Source organism: Triturus cristatus, chromosome 11 (assembly GCF_964204655.1).
Source record: "Triturus cristatus chromosome 11, aTriCri1.1, whole genome shotgun sequence".
Lineage (NCBI taxonomy): Eukaryota > Metazoa > Chordata > Amphibia > Caudata > Salamandridae > Triturus > Triturus cristatus.
Window position 1 is genome coordinate 335,164,433 of NC_140594.1, and position 16,298 is coordinate 335,180,730.

Sequence of the window (16,298 nt, forward strand, 5' to 3'; positions counted from 1 at the left end):
CAAATACCCAATTACCCTACTAACACACACTCACAGTCCCACTCAGACACACATGCACCCTATCACAGACCAACTTAGAGGCTCCTGCACCCACTCACAGACCCACTCAGACACTCATGCACCCACTCAGACACTCATGCACTGACTCACAGACCCAGTCAGACACACGTACCCACTCACACACCCACTGAGACACTTAGGCAGGTACACCCAGACCCAGTCAGGCACTCACACACCCAGCCAGAAATCCATTACGACACTCACACACTCACTCACATGCCCACAGACACACTAATGCACTCACTCAAACACTCACTCGCAAAGGTTAGAAGTTTCAGTTAGAAAATAGAATCTAAAAACCTTATAAAACCATCTGAAAAAACAAAGGTTACAGGGATGTTATAGTTAGGAAAAAGAATTTTAAAAAACTTAGGAATTCACTGGAAAAACCAAAGGTTACAAGGAAGTTACAGTTAGAAAACAGATTTTAAAAAATCTTAGAAATTCACAGAAAAAAATAAAAGGTTACGGACACGTTATAGTTGAGCTCAGATTTTACTTGTACAAAACCAGTGAAATTGAGCAGTTATGGCTACCTGAGCTAACTATAACTTACACCCCTGCAATGCACTGCTTATGACCTCACATATTACATCACTCATGACATGGTCAGTGGCATCCCTGATGACATCACTGATGATCTCTTAAATGACATCACTGATGACATCATTTGACTGTGCATGTTTTCTAAAAGTTTATGATTGTTAAACATATATACTAAGGTACTTCAAAAGTTACAAATGGTTTAAATGTAGTTTAAAAACAGTGGCTTAGGGGGAGAAGACCGACAAACTGAAAAAGTGGTCAGAGGAAGGGATTTTCCTTCTCTTTGACCTCAAGTGCATTTAACACCAGATAACTATGGACAACAGAATTATAGTTGCTGAACATGAAGTGTTGGACCGTATAAAAACACAGTGCGTAAGAACTGATTATTGATACCAAAGATGACCGAGGTTCATCGAAAAGCGGACAAATGTGCTACAACTTACATTCATTCGACTTGAGCTGCAGGGCAATGTTACGCACCATGGTATATTGGCAATTCTCTATGTCTTCTTTGATGGATTGTATAGGATATTTTAAAGTTATTTTATTACATTGCTGACAGTTGAACCAGTGCAGGTCAGGTGTGAGATCTTTGGGAAATGTTTGCTGCACTCTTATGCTACACTGCATTGTGATCTAAACCTGCCATTGATTAGCAGATATACTGGAGCTTTCATCATCCACTTAAATGGCATCTCACTGGAAAGTAATTACATGTCTCACCTGGACATCGAGGTTCTTAATGATCACCAAAAGGCGAGGAAAGTATTGGCATGTCTCGACAAACATACTATAGATGTTGCATTTTTTAAAGCAACACTTCTGGCCCCTTGACGATCACACACTTTTGCCATAAAATAGGCATCACAGTCATATTTTTTATCATATAATCATACTGTTTAGGGGTATCTATTCTGATGCCTACTCACTTGGACTTCAAGCTCCATTAGAAACTTGAGGACAGAGAAGGCCGTTATTGCACCATGACAGGCACATTAGCGAATGCAAAGATAGCACTGACAATAAGCAACAAATATTGACAACACCCAGTTTTCCTACATATTTTCACTATATTCATAAACTCTACTGTGAAATCTACGATATGGGTGATTTAAGCAGTTCAAATTAGTAATTCACACTCTGTTAGATTGCTCGGGTACAAGACGTTCACATAATATATGTAATCCACAAAGGTGCTGGAAAATAACTTGGGGCTCTATGGTTTGCTAGAGATATGGCCTAGTGCCTATCCCTCCTTGATAGAATACACTTTCTTTTCTGCACCACATGAGTTGTCCTGCAGAATACATTACTGTATAGCCTCTCCTGATGTTGCCTCATAGAAGACCGGGTGGTGCACTTACTCTGAGTTTTGTCAAACAACGCCTGCATTAACAGGTGCCCTACTGAGCAACTGCAACAAGTGTGCTGGAGATTTCCAGCAATATTCTTGTTAGACCTGGTGTTTAAAGATGAGCTGATGTCAGTCACCATACAATATTCTCATATCAATAAAGGCACAGTTAAAATATATGCTACGCTCTGTAAGGCATTTAAGACCTTCATACAGGGAAAGTTGACAGCAAAACATGTGGGTGTCTTACGGGATATACATGGGCAACTAGCATGATTTCAACAGGAACTTTTAACCCTTGAAACTGGAATCTCACAGACACAACAGCAATTGTACTTAATGAAACAGCATCAACTGTTAAGGCAATATAGAGATTTAGCAGACAGAGCAGTGAAATTTCTGAGAACAATTGCATTAGTCAAGCAAAGTGTGGAGGGTAGGAGACCCTGTAAAAGCCTGGCATGGCTACTAGGGAGGTGTCTTAGGGCCAATATCACTCGCATAGATTGAAAGAATGGTGCAACTCTAACAGTCCATGAGGATGTACTAACTGAGTATCTGAACTATTATACACAGTTGTACACCTCATGTGAGCTAGAACCTCTAAATAGTTTTCACAAACATCTAGACGAAGCAGAGACTGCCATGGGCAGTTCTAAGTCATCCATCTAAATTACTTGTCAGTGGAAGAGATAGCCGTGGCCATAGACACTTTAGAGAGAGGGAAGGCACCAGGCTCCGACCTCAGATAATTGACTTTTATAAGGTTAACAAACTTATCCTGGCTCTTCACTTCATAGATGTGTACTCTGAAGCACCAACCAATGAGGAGTTACCACCATCGATACAAGAAGCAATTATATCTATCCTCCTCAAATCCCGGAACGGCCATGCTAGGGGCTAGATATACAAAGATAAGTAATAGTAACGTCCTAATTGTGTTTTTTTGTTAATTGCAATTAGGAAATCGCTATTCCTAATGAATGAAACACATTGAGCTCATTTGTAGTGGGTTGTAAATAGACCCACATCATGATTATCAATGAGGTAGGTCACAATTTGTAACCCACTGAGATTTGCTGCCATCACAGGGATGGTGGTCCGCTGGGGTCAGCAGACCACCATATCTATGATTGTCGTTTTCCTTAAAGGAAAGTGGGTTGCATTTAAAAAGAGATAAATTAAACTTTTAAGTTTTATTATTCAAACGTAGGCAATGGACCCTCGGACAACTGCCTGCTCTTAAAAACTTTCTTTCTACCATTCTCAAAGGGGTAGGGGTTCCTTGAGGACCCCTTCCCAATTGCAAACAAGCTACCATCAACTTTGATTTGACTGTAAAGTGTGAATGTTTTGCGACTGCATTCATATATACCAATTCAAATCAGTATTTGGAATGGATGCCATAAACATACCCCTTTTAGATACCCTTTCGCAAACTAAAATTGCGATTCGGTAACAGGTTATCGATTCACAATTTGGGGTTTGTACATTGGAAAATGCCTTTTTGCTTTCGCAAACGGACTGATTCTGTGAATTGAGCAATTTGCGACCTCAAAAGGGCATTGAACATATAGCCCTAAGTGCAATACATTCTGTTAACAGTGCTAAATTGTAACAGTAAAATGCTGGCTAAAGTTATTGTGACCCCCCCCTTGAAACTTTTATTAGAGAACATAGTCTCCTTAGTGCAGTCAGGATTTGTTCCACATAGATACATGATTAACTTACCTATTAATTTTGCAGTGCTACATCAGATTAACCCTGAGACAAAAACTGAGGTCACCTTACTCAACGCCGAAAAGGCATTAGATTCTTTGGAATGGCCATTTTTATGGAAACTCTTAAACAATACGACATACCAGGCAGTCTCTTGGCACTGATAAAGTTGCTTTACATGTGACCCATGGCTCGGGTTTGCACAAATAGCCATACATCAGACTCTTTCCTGATAGCTGGAGGCACCAGACAGTATTGTTCCATGTCACCCTTGCTATTCATACTAGAGATAAACCCACTAGCCCAACAACGTCTGGGGTGACATATACACAGGGGAATAGTATTCCATAATAGCAGACTTCATATATGCATATAATAATTTATTTTTCATGAGTAGCACCTTTAATCAGGGAGTTTATTAGATTCGGTCGAAACTGGAGAATATCTATTAACTGGGGAAATACTGATCTGCTCCCAATCACTGTAAGTACAGAGAGATGCAAACCATCAGGGGCCGTATTACAGAAGGTGCAAGGGGGTGCAACAGGCATTTGTGTCTGCTTTGCATGCCCCGGGGCACTTTGGTATTACAGGAGGGCCCGCAGAAACTTGAGTAGCCCCGACTGTATTACTGATAGCGCTGGCGCACTTAAAGGTAGTGTCAGCGCTACCTTCAGAGGGTGTCCCCTCATTTGCAAGGGGATGTGCTCCTTGCAAATGAGAGAATCCCTTTGCCTCTGCATCCGCGCCCTATGACAGACGCGGGCATAGAGGCAAAATCATTCTCAGGAGGAGCGCTGACACTCTACCTAAAAGGTGGTGCCTTGTCAGTGCGCCCCCTGAGAGCAGATGTAAAGGGGATCCCATGGACCTCCTATACATACCCTTGCAGCGGGGTGCAGTCAATGACTGCACCCGCCTGCAAGGGAATCTCTAATCCCCCCTAAAAATGCAGGCAGGTTGCCGCATGCACTGTGAAAACACAGGGCAGCTGCTTCGAAGTTACTCTGTTATTCACAGGAGTGTGCTTCCCTGGGGGCAGTGCGAGTTTGTGGCTGCCCTGGGGGCAGTGCATTCTATGTAATAAGTCGCACTTTCTCTGTTTGCAACCGCCGCACCTGTTTTAAGGTACACCAGGTACGAACAGGGAAAGTGCACCCTAATACATAATATTACCCCAGATAGGTTACTGACTTTGTCAAATACCTGGACATTTTTATTCATGGAGAGATGGATTCAGTTGACTCAACTAAGGCCGATTTGTGACCGTAATCAAGACAAATTGACACCTCGCTCAAGCTAACATTATCAATGGCAGGCTGTGTTACCCTAATAAAAATGATAGTTCTCCAAAAGTTCCTGTATCTCTTCATAAATTTTCCTTTACCTCAGAATAAGCAGCTCTTTTCAACACTGTGAACTCTGTTGATTAAATTGCTATGGGTTAATGGCATGGCCAGAATGAGATGGAACACAATCACACTCTCCTCAAGATGTACTGTTTGTTGGCACAGTGTCGTTTTCCTAATATTGGTACAGCTGTGTTGCACATCTCCCATATTTATCCCCAAGGAAGATCAAATAAAAGGAGTCCCACTGGTTTCCTCATTCCCAATCAGACTAATCCACAGAACGAGGTGGAAACCATGGCTGCCTCTTGTTGGGTCTGGTGGTCCCTATATGTCAAGACTGAGGGGCTCTCATGGTACTCACCATTTTTTAAACTCCTCCATAAATATGTACAGCCACGGTTTATTTAACACACTGTACAGGATGCACTTCTGAAAATGGTAAAGTCTGAAACCATCTGTACTTAGATAGACAATTTATGACACTGGATCAATTCCATTCCAGTGGGGACTCCATAATGCTAGATGTTTTTACTTATGCTAGGTTTTGAAATTCTGTTAAAGTCACTATGCCAAGTTTCCCTGCAGAATCTCCTGAAAGTATGCCATTAGCACAACTGATCAGATTGACAGATATGATGAAATGGGTATCCAGGTTATACACATATGTATCAATATGTAGAACCAGGTGGGCAGATCAGACTCGACAAACATTGGAAGCTGATTTAGGTAATGCCCTAATCGATGCACAATGGACATTCTGCAGCACACAAACAGGACCCCGCTCTATGAGTTTTATACATATAAGACTTAATTTTAAATACCTTCACCATGCATATATTACACCAGTACAGCAACACAGAATTGATCCAAAACATCTACTTATTTGCCTGCACTGTGGTCAGGAGTTTGCAGAATTTCTTTGCCTGGCCAGTCAGCATCACCTTGCCAATTTGCCCTGCTGAAGAAGATCTGACCTCTAGAAATGTTTCTAAGTCAGAAAGTTTAGGACTTCACCGGGACCCACACCCCACAGCATAAGACCCTCAGTAATTTCTGACATTTGTTGTTGATTGCACCGGGAACCTGATCTTTAGCAACTCTCTGTTGTTGAGCCCTGCTTCAGACCCAGATTGCAGCTTTCTCTGGCACTGTCATGTGAATTACAACTTTTTCTCCATAAAAATGTCAAAGTCAGAACATAAGCTTTCCATTGGGACCAACATTGGTCCCTGTATCTGATTGCTTATCAATCGTGATCAACCTTAACTTTTGACTTTGACCCAGTTTAGTGCAACCACATTCCGTTGTTGACACTTTGTTCTTTTTGGCACTATTTTTTAATTTAAAATGTAAAACTGTATGTCTCTGAATGTACTTACTGGATTTTACAAGCTCTGGACTAGGAGCATGCTGTCCTGACAACATGGAGTTCGAGCTTCATCTGTTATGAATGTAGGGCTGGAAGGAAAAGAAAATATAGGTGTCCAAATGGATAAACTACTTGTACCTGAAATGAGGAAACTTGATTAAAGTATACCAGATTAAACCATGTTATCAGGAAGAGCTTGTCCAAGTTTAGCTCACTACAGTAAACAAGGGCTTAATTTCGATTTGGAGGACTTTTTGAATTTCATATTAAGGGAGCCCACATTTGTAAATTTCTCTAGCGAGAGAGACGGAGAGAGGAAAAAAGGGGACAACAGCAGTACGCCACAAGGGACTCCAAGTCCCTTAACCATTTCTGTAAGAGGAGGAAGGGCCAAGGAGAACATTGCTAGCCACTCCCTTGCACTATAAAGCACATCCAGGACTGCGTGGGGCAGCGGCGCCACACCTCAGAGGACTACAAGTCCGATAACTATCTGCTGTAAGAGGAGGCAGAGCCAAGGAGGACAAAGCCAGCCACTGCTCCACACTATAAAATGCGCCCAGGACTCCTGCTGTAAAGGACGTGCACAGGCCAAGGGCAGGCCAGTCCCAGCACGTCAGAGACCAGAGGAAGCTGGGCTGGGCCACCCCTCTGACACAGACTTATAAAAGAGGAACTCCTATTTGTCCTTGCTTTACAGTTTTTGGGCCATCCACTGCCCCTTATCTAATTAACTCTTTTTTTGCATTGGTGTTTTTCTTTTTTTACCCCTTCTATACCCAGCCCCTAGTTGATGCTCTTATGTGGGAGCAAAAGAGCTCTTTTCTTCTCTTTGTGAAATTTTGTGAATTTCGAATTTTGTCTCCCCATACAACAAGGAGAGAGCTTCAGAGATCAATTCCCAGTCTCTGTGTGGCATTGAAGAGTCTCCGTAGCAATTGTCCTCCTACCCTATATGACATGAGGGAAATGTGGAAATAATTTGTTGCAGTTTTCTTTCTGGGATCTGCTTTGTAGGACTGCATAAGGGGGTTGAGCGAGGCTTGTGACTCTAGCGCAATGTACATTTTGAATTTCAAGAGGCCCCAGGAGTGAAGAAGAATAGAGGTAGAGCACCTGGCTATGTTGCTGTTCCTGCTATATCTAACAGCCACTTGTTTGACAAACCTGTGTTCCTCCTATGTCTACTGGCTATTCAAGATTAGATGTTGTCAGGCTAAAACTTGTTCCACTCTTGTTTGATTAGTTGTTTAACTAATTAAAGAGAATCTCTATAGGGGACTAAGGAATCAAGCAGGCAATATTCTGTTCATTAAATAGCTATTGGCTATTGTTATTGCTTATTGCTTCTTCTACAGTTAGTGCTTACCTATTGAAGGGCCTAGAAGGAAATCCTTATTGCAGTTATTGTAGTATATGAGTTTTCATTGCAGGAGCAAGGATTCTATTGATAAGTTGGTTAATATATTGTTTTCATTTTTTTTAAGAACAATGAATATTGTAGATCAGCAAAGATAACTATGGACCTGTACAGATCGTAACTGAAACTTTTTGTTCCGCATTGAACTGAGCCCTCGAGTTTGGTGGGTCAGAGTTGGGCTGGCACTGCCTTCGTCGAGCCTTAGTGTGGCGCTCTGGCCTGCCTGGGTGGCTCGGAGCCTGTGCGGGAGATCTATCCCTTTGCACCTGATGCGGGGCCTACACAGACCGGTGCGGCCCCAGTGACAACCGGGTGGAGGTGTGCGAACGGCCTCTGAGTGCCGAGTGCCTACGCGGGGAATGGTCCAGTGCACCCGGTTTCAGGGAATCTCTCAGCAACTGCCTAAACGCCTGTGAGCTGCATTCTGCATCACCCACGCCTGGCTGAAACACACTGCGGCCCCCCCTGTTAAGAGACTCAGATTGCTTTGTGTGTGGCCCTCCCCTGCTACGCCCCTGCCTTCCACATTGCCCCCGGGGCTGCTGGATGACCAATATGGAGGCCAGCCTACTTGAGCGGCCCCTTTCGGTGGCGCAGGCCTGACGCTGTGTCCCTCCTTCCTTCAAGCAGGAGGCAGATATTAATAAAGAGCCCCAGGACTGAGGCTCAGAGCTGGCTTCCCACTGCAGCGCGCACAGAGTACTGTGCAATGCATACACACCGGCTGCCCTAGAGATGCAGTGGGTCAGTCCTAGCAGCACGCATTCATTGGATCCTTTGTTGAGGTCGGATACCACATGAACAATCCCTCCTGCCCGATGGTAGGTCCAACCTTGAGCACTTGGTCGTTAACATTCCAGTAGAGGTGCTGCTAGTTTGAGGCTGGCGTGTCCATCCCCCGTTGCAGCACATAAGCACTTTTGCATTCAGCTGTGTCGATAGGACACTTCTCCAATTGACTGAACTGCAGTGCCCATAATCTGCATAGCTGAGTGTGCGGACTGCGCCTGGGTACAATTGTGTCACTGAATGGTCGGGAATGGAGAAAAGGCATAAGGTAAGACTCCTTGGCTCGGATTGGGGCACGAGGGTCGGTCGGGCCTAGGCCCCTTGGAAGGTGCGATACTGCACAGCGCACAGGCACATACAACGCAGCACGAAGGTCGGGTCGGGCCTGGACTTTTCATCCCTGACCCGGTTACTTCATACATTGGAGGTGCGGTGTGCTTCAGGAGCACCCGGTTGTCTGCCACCTCATCTGATAATTGGTGCCACAAAACTCCCGCCGAGGTTACAGAATCCCAGGATAACTACCTTATAGTGACTGACCGGGGTGCCTTGTTCACTAGGCACTACTGAGCTTATCTCGCACACAGGCTGGGCCTTAGCCTTCCCCTCCTGCCTACACCTGGGGTCCTCAGGCACATTCAGCCAGCACTCCCTATGGCTAGTGCACAGCAATTAGCAATGGGTCGTCTTCGTTTGGCTTCCGCTCAAGATAGCTCCCTTCAGGGCACGGTCAAGGAAGCAATCAGATGGATCTCTCCTGAAAACTGTACTCTGTATTGGCTGCGGTGGAGAAGATAGGCATAGCACTGAATCAGACTCGGACCTCTCTTGAGGGCAGAATAGACAATGTCACTACAGTCTTCATGCTTCTGAGCGCTGACAACCAAAAACTGTCTGAATGGTTGCAGGGAGAGGAGGTTACGCTAGCAGAAATCCAGCCCAAGCACGTAATCACACAGCAACACTACAGGATCTACTTAACCGCGTCTGCAACCTTGCAGAAAAACTGGATGATGCTGAGGGCACTCATGCTGGAATAATGTTCGGGTGATTGGCCTGCCGGAAGGGGTGGAGGGTCGTGATGCAGTGGACTATGCAGAGAACTGGCTGAAGGACTTGCTCCCCCCGGAACACTCTCCCCTCAATATGTAGTTGAACGAACACACATGGTTCCTGCTCGTAGTCCTCCACCCAGGGCACGCCCATGCCCTTTCCTAATACGCCTGTTGAACTTTCGTGACCGGGACGCGATACTAAGAGAGGTCGAGAAGCATCCTGGTCCCCAGGTTCAAAATGCCCCGGTCTCCTTTTCCCCCGACTATACGGCCCAGGTACAGAGGAGGCAGGCTAACTTTGGATCAGTGAAGTGCTAACTTCTGGGCCCGCCTTAGGGTAAGACATGGTGGCACAGCGAGGTTCTTCGACTCCCCAACCAATGCCTGGGACTGGCTTGAAGAGAATGGGCTGGCAACAGTCCCAAGGCCGCAGGAACAGGCCACGGCGCAAAGAAGACACAAGAATGGGCGTTGGAGGGGTAGAGGAGCGGGTTTGCATCGTCGGACCTCACCAGTCATCACCCCGGACATAGACCAGATCCAATCGGAGCAACATGATGCACTGCATATTGCGTCGACCCTGCATTCCTCTAAGCGGGCACCTCGTTCTGTGTCATCACCCTCCAGTTCCAGGGGAGACACTGTTTCCTTGCAGGCTTGGTTGGTGGATCTGGACTCTCCACGTCCTCCTGATGTTACGCCTCAAACATCAAACACTATTGTGTAATGTTACTGACTTTTGTAACCACTGTCACGATATGGAGTGTTGATCAGACAGTTCTGTGTAACTACAACTCAGATCCGTGCACAGGTGGCTTTCTTCTCACGCATGCACTCATTAGTCCACTTTTAGAAACGCCTTAGGGTACCAATTCTTGATGATAAGAGGTTAGGGGTTGGGATTTTGGATGTTTCTCCCTCCTCGTGCACACCCCCTTTGCAGTCAACAACTGACTACTTGTTAATCGCCATGGTTAGGCATGGGAGGGGTTGTGAGCATATGTTCCTCCTTTCCAAACACGTGTATTCAGGTCAGTAGGGTAATTTCTTATTAAAATACAGCACAGTAGTACAGGTTGATTTGAGTGAGAATAGTTCTTTTTATTCACCATTGATTAAATCCATTTCACTCATTTATAGTTTGTCACAGAGTAAGTTATTAAGGAAAGGTGCAGAGCCTTGAGCAAAGTTCCTCCAGCACTCTAGGGATTCATATCCAGAATCGGGATCTCTGGGCCTTTCCTTTTTTCCTTATCCATGGTTAGGCATATTAGTTTGGGTCAATCCCAGATTGGGATTCGCTCTTATGCAGTTCTTCATTTTACAATGAATATTATTTTTTCTCCCCTTCATATGTTGCCCATCACAGTGACCTTAGGCCTGCTCTGCCGCTATCCCATGCACCAGCTGCTGTGCAGGCTAGATGCCACCTATCTATCCCACACACATGACAGAAGTCAACATCATCACCTGGAGTGTTAGGGGCATTCATACCCCAGCGCGTAGATATGCCATATATGCCTACCTAAAGCGCAGAACCGCGGGGATCACCTTTCTACCGTAGATGCACTTAACCACTATGGAGGGAAGCAGACTTCGCGCGCACTGTCGAGGACATGTATACTGCACTAGCTATTCATCCCAGGCCAGGGGTGCCCTGATTTGGATGCAGGCAGGGGTCTCATGGGAGGAAGAGGGGGTTATAATTGACCCGGCTGGGCGTTATGTTTGTGCGAAGGGCAGGCTTAATGGCCAACCACTCCTGTCAGGTTCTATTTATGCTCCCAATACAGAACAGCAAATTTTCCTTGATGGTCTCTCAGCCAAGCTCTCTAGATGGAGGGTCACCCCCTGGTTATTGGGCGGTGACTTTAATTTTGTTCTTGACATTTCACTTGATCGCTCCTTCCCACCCCTCACCCGCACCACAGCCTCTTCTAATGCGCAATCCCTGCATAACTGGTGAGCATTGGTCCTTCATAGATATTTGGCGCGCTCAATACCCTGAATCGAGGGAGTATTCTTTCTGCTCCTCGGTCCATTATCTCCATGTGCGGCTGGACCGCATCCTTAAAATGGCAGTCATACTCCCTTTGATTAGTGACACTAGCTATCTAGGCTGCACCCGCTCAGATCACAACAGGGCGTGACGCTCAACTGGGAGGCAAGACCCCCTCCAACTTCTTCCTGGCGGTTGCAGATGGCGGCGTTGGAAGATCAATCCTTTTGCAGCTCCTTAGAGGCTGCTGTGGCCAGATACTTTGCGCACAATGATGGCTCCACTGGATCCCCACAGATAGAATAGGAAGCCTTTAAGGCTACTGCTAGGGGGCACTGCCTTGGTCTAACCTGGAGTATCCGCAAGCAATTAGACACCTCACTTGCCTCTATAGAGCGGAGACTCCTACAGTGGGAAACATGGATAGTTACGCACCCCCAAAGCATGGCCACAACTTGAGAAACTATAGGCAGACTGCTTGGAACTGCTAGAAAAATTACGTTGCCACAACTATCTAGCCCATTCAGCCTGCACATTCACTTCATCTGACAGGGCGGCTACACTGCTTGCTTTCCCCATCACCCTATACACGCAATTAGAGACAAAGGCGGACAGTTGAAGTACACGCAACTTGGCATACATGAGGCCTTGACTGAGCACTACACTACGCTTTATACCTCTACCACGAATAACTCCTCCCAAATAGATTCCTTTCTCGAGTCAGTGCAATTGCCCTCCTTAACCATAGACCAATTTCAAGAACTGGACTCCCCCTTAACCGAAGATGAAATCAGGAAAGCCCTTGCTTCTCTGGCATCAGGGAAGACACTGCGCCGTTACGGATTTCCCACAGAGTTCTACAAGGCTTATTCTGGTACCCCGTTTGCATGCGCTCTATACAGTAGCGCTTGATAATGCCACCCTCTCTTTGCACAGCTAATGTTGTCTCTCTGCTGAAGCCAGGCAAAGATCCCACTGCCCCAGGATCCTACAGACTCTTAGCGATCCTAATCACAGACTATAAGATCCTAGCTAAAGCCCTTGCTAACAGGCTTGCCTCCTATGTTCCCCCCCTGGTGCATACATACCAGAATAGCATTGTCCCTACCAGGATCACTGCTCTTAATCTCCATCGCTACTTCAGAGTTGCTGAATATGCCCCCTGAACTGGCCTCGTTCGGGATGCTTTGTGCTCAATCTTCAGAGGGCATTTGACTCTCTGGAGTGGAACTACCTTTTTGCAGTACTGCCAAGGTTTGGCATAGGTCCCTATTTCCTCAGTATGGTGCGGCTATTATATAAGCGCCCAATGATCTGTGTTAAAACAGGGCCCTTCATATCAGAATCCATTTGGGTGGGCCGTGGGACTCGCCAGGAATGCTCGCTCTCCCCTCTTCTTTTCTCTTTAGCGGTGGAGCCATTAGCGGCACTTATTCCTGACTGAGTGGACACTGGCATCCCCTTGGGCACCAGCACACATGCCATCTCCCTATATGCCGACGACCTTTTGTTATATGCAAGAGATCTCCACGCTATTCCCCATACACTGGAATCAGTGTTGTCACAGTTCACCACAGTATCGCGATTTAAGATTAATGCAACAAAGTCCACTCTCTTCTCATTTTTGTTGTCCACCACAGACCCAGGGTACTCATTGGGTGGGACACCAGTATCCTGGTGCACAGGTACGTTCCGTTATTTGGGTGTCAACATATAATGCACTAAAACCGACCTATTTGATGGAAACATCACTAGGGCCACTTCCTCTATTTATTCACTGATGACTTTCTGGAAAGCGCTCCCTCTTTCTATTTCAGGTAGGGTGGCCCTTGCAAAGATGGTGGTTCTGCAGTGCCTACTTTACTATTTTGCTACTCTGCCTCTCTACATTCCACCCCCTTATTTTAAAAAACTTGAGGCAAATGTTCGGCATTTTCTTTGGGCACATCTAGACACCATCAGGAAGTTATACCTTCCGGATGGACAAGGTGGACTGGCAATGCCTAACTTTTAACATTATTTCTTAGCAGCTGAACTGCAATGGATAGCCATCTGGCTAGCATTGCAACACCTAACAGACACCGCCAGTCTGTACCCTCCCAAAGCCCTTCATGACTTGCTTCAATTATTTCACCCATGCACTAAACCCAGGAAACTTGACTCTCTGTTGCTCTTCATAGCGTTCCAAAGCTACCGCAGAAGCTTATTATTCACTGGTGCCACCACACCGTATGCCCCTGCCATCCCTCTACTGGGGTCACCAAAGGGGAGATCACACAGCACAGTGGCTGAACTATGTGTATGGGAAGCTGCAGACATACTGTAGTGTAATTCCTATATCCCTGATAGGCTGTGCGCATTGGAATAATATACATTGTAGATTTGACATAGGACTGAGGTCAGTATTTCTCTATCGAGTACATTAAACTTAATTACTTGTGTGTGCCAGTTAACTCAGAGGTCACTAGAAACTTCTTGAATATACAAGAAGGGACAATTGCATAAACATGACAACTTTGTTTCCCTTAGAGTCGGAACAATCTCAGAACCGTGGAAACAATAGATAACAGATTCACTCAGTCAATCATGCATGCTTTGTTTCTACAGAGCTGCACAGAAATAGAGAGATGGGCATTTCAATAAAAAGGGTTTATTGAACAGTCTTATTTCTCATGCAAGAGATATGAACTGCTACAATCGTAAGACAGGCTGTGAAGTACAATATATACAGAGACAGCAGTAAGATAAAATAATACTGCAATAGCATGGTTTGTAGCTATGACATATATTTATAAAATATATACATAAATAACACAGGCTAAAATGTGGATACTCATCTGATGCTTCTAAATGGTTCTACCCCAGTGTACCTAACATAAGTGTAGTACGAGGTAAGAAGTAGGTGCTGTTTTCTAAAGTATAGCTTAGCTATAACTATAGTTTTGCCAAGAGTTGCCAAAAGTTTCTCTAAGTTCTAGTCTGCTCCATACCTTAGAATGTGCGAGGTTGGAATCTCTTTCCGGGACTCAATATCTAACACCCCACAAGGGAGGTCAGAAACACTGGAGATGGATTCTCTGCGAGGAGGATGACAGCGTCTGGTCAGTGTATCAGGCTGGAACTCGATCTCCTTCCGAATTTGCCATGGCGAACCGCAAGTAGGCAGGTGAGCTGGACTGTACCGGAACCGTGGTTTGCCAGGGCAAGTGCAGGTATATTTATACCTTGAAGGTGTTTAGGAATGCCTGTATTGACGTAAAAGTCGGGCATCGGAACGTCATGAATGAACCCCTAAGGAATTGATGTTCATGCATACTAAATGAGTTCTTGAAGAAATCAATATACAAGCAAGGGAAATTCCTAAAGGCTTAAGAGTCTGGTGTTCCAAGAACTCGTTGTGACGTGGATGGATGGATGTAGGAGACTATGCCTGTATTTGGTTAGCATGGACAATGCCTAAATAAGGGCTGGATTTTCTATGCCTAAATAAGGGCAATATGAATTGTACCTATAAAAGGGCATACATAGGGAAACCGATATACGGAATCTAAATCTGCACACAACACCCACTCCAGTTTCGTATGAACGACATTACTAAACCCTAAACATACTAAACATGTCTAAAAGAGAATATCGCAAGATAATCGGAAACATGCTAAAACATATCTAAAACATATGTCCTAAAAATGCATTACAAACCCATTGCTATGCATAAGGTGCTGTACATATTATTAAGCAATGTTTCATTCTAAGTATACGCGTGCATTGAAAATGCCAACAAGAATGAACCAGAAATATATACACATGATGAAATGGCTCGTTACTACAGAAGAAAAAGGGCCGAAACCATTTCATATCAGGTTAACACAAATCAATTGTTGATGTGACAAGGTGGCATAATGTCCCTGGAAGATTTTCAAAGAATTCTGTTCTCTATGAATAGTTATACTATTCGCAGAATACTTGTGCCAAAAAATGAAAAAAAAAAATTTGGAAAAAAAAAATAATCATAGGAAAAATATTCCAAAGTTAGTCCCTTGCCTAAAAAGAACGAAGGCCAAATTCAGAGTCTCATCGGAACACTGTATGCCTAAATCAAATGTCAGTGTGTGGGCGTGGAGAAACATGAAATCTTCTAATCCTGTAGACAAAAAGACGTCAACCGTTGTAGGTGAAAGTTGGAATACCTCGTTTAGAAGATTAACTGCACATAGATGTGAACTATCGCCTTCAGCATTGGTTGCATCAGCAATGTTTGAATCGGATGTTACCTGCGTGCATGTTGTTTCCTCTCGTACCTCAGCAGTAGCAATTTGCATCTGTGAGATCTCAATGAACGCCGTCATCAGTATTGGTAGCTGCTGGGGACAACACAGAGCATGAGCCGTTACTGGGTCCAGCAGAGTATCGATATCCGTAGGCATGACTGATGGGAGTGTTAGACAGATGTCTAGCATGCATTATTCACTGCAGAGCAGGCAGTGTAGAACCGGTAAGATGCAATCTTGCCACATTGGTCTGAATGACAGAAACCATGTGGTGTTTAATTCTCGTAAACGAGGTAAACCCAAAATTTGGACGATGCGCTCACAACACTTCATCTCCAATGGATCTTTCTCTATGGTGCCTGGA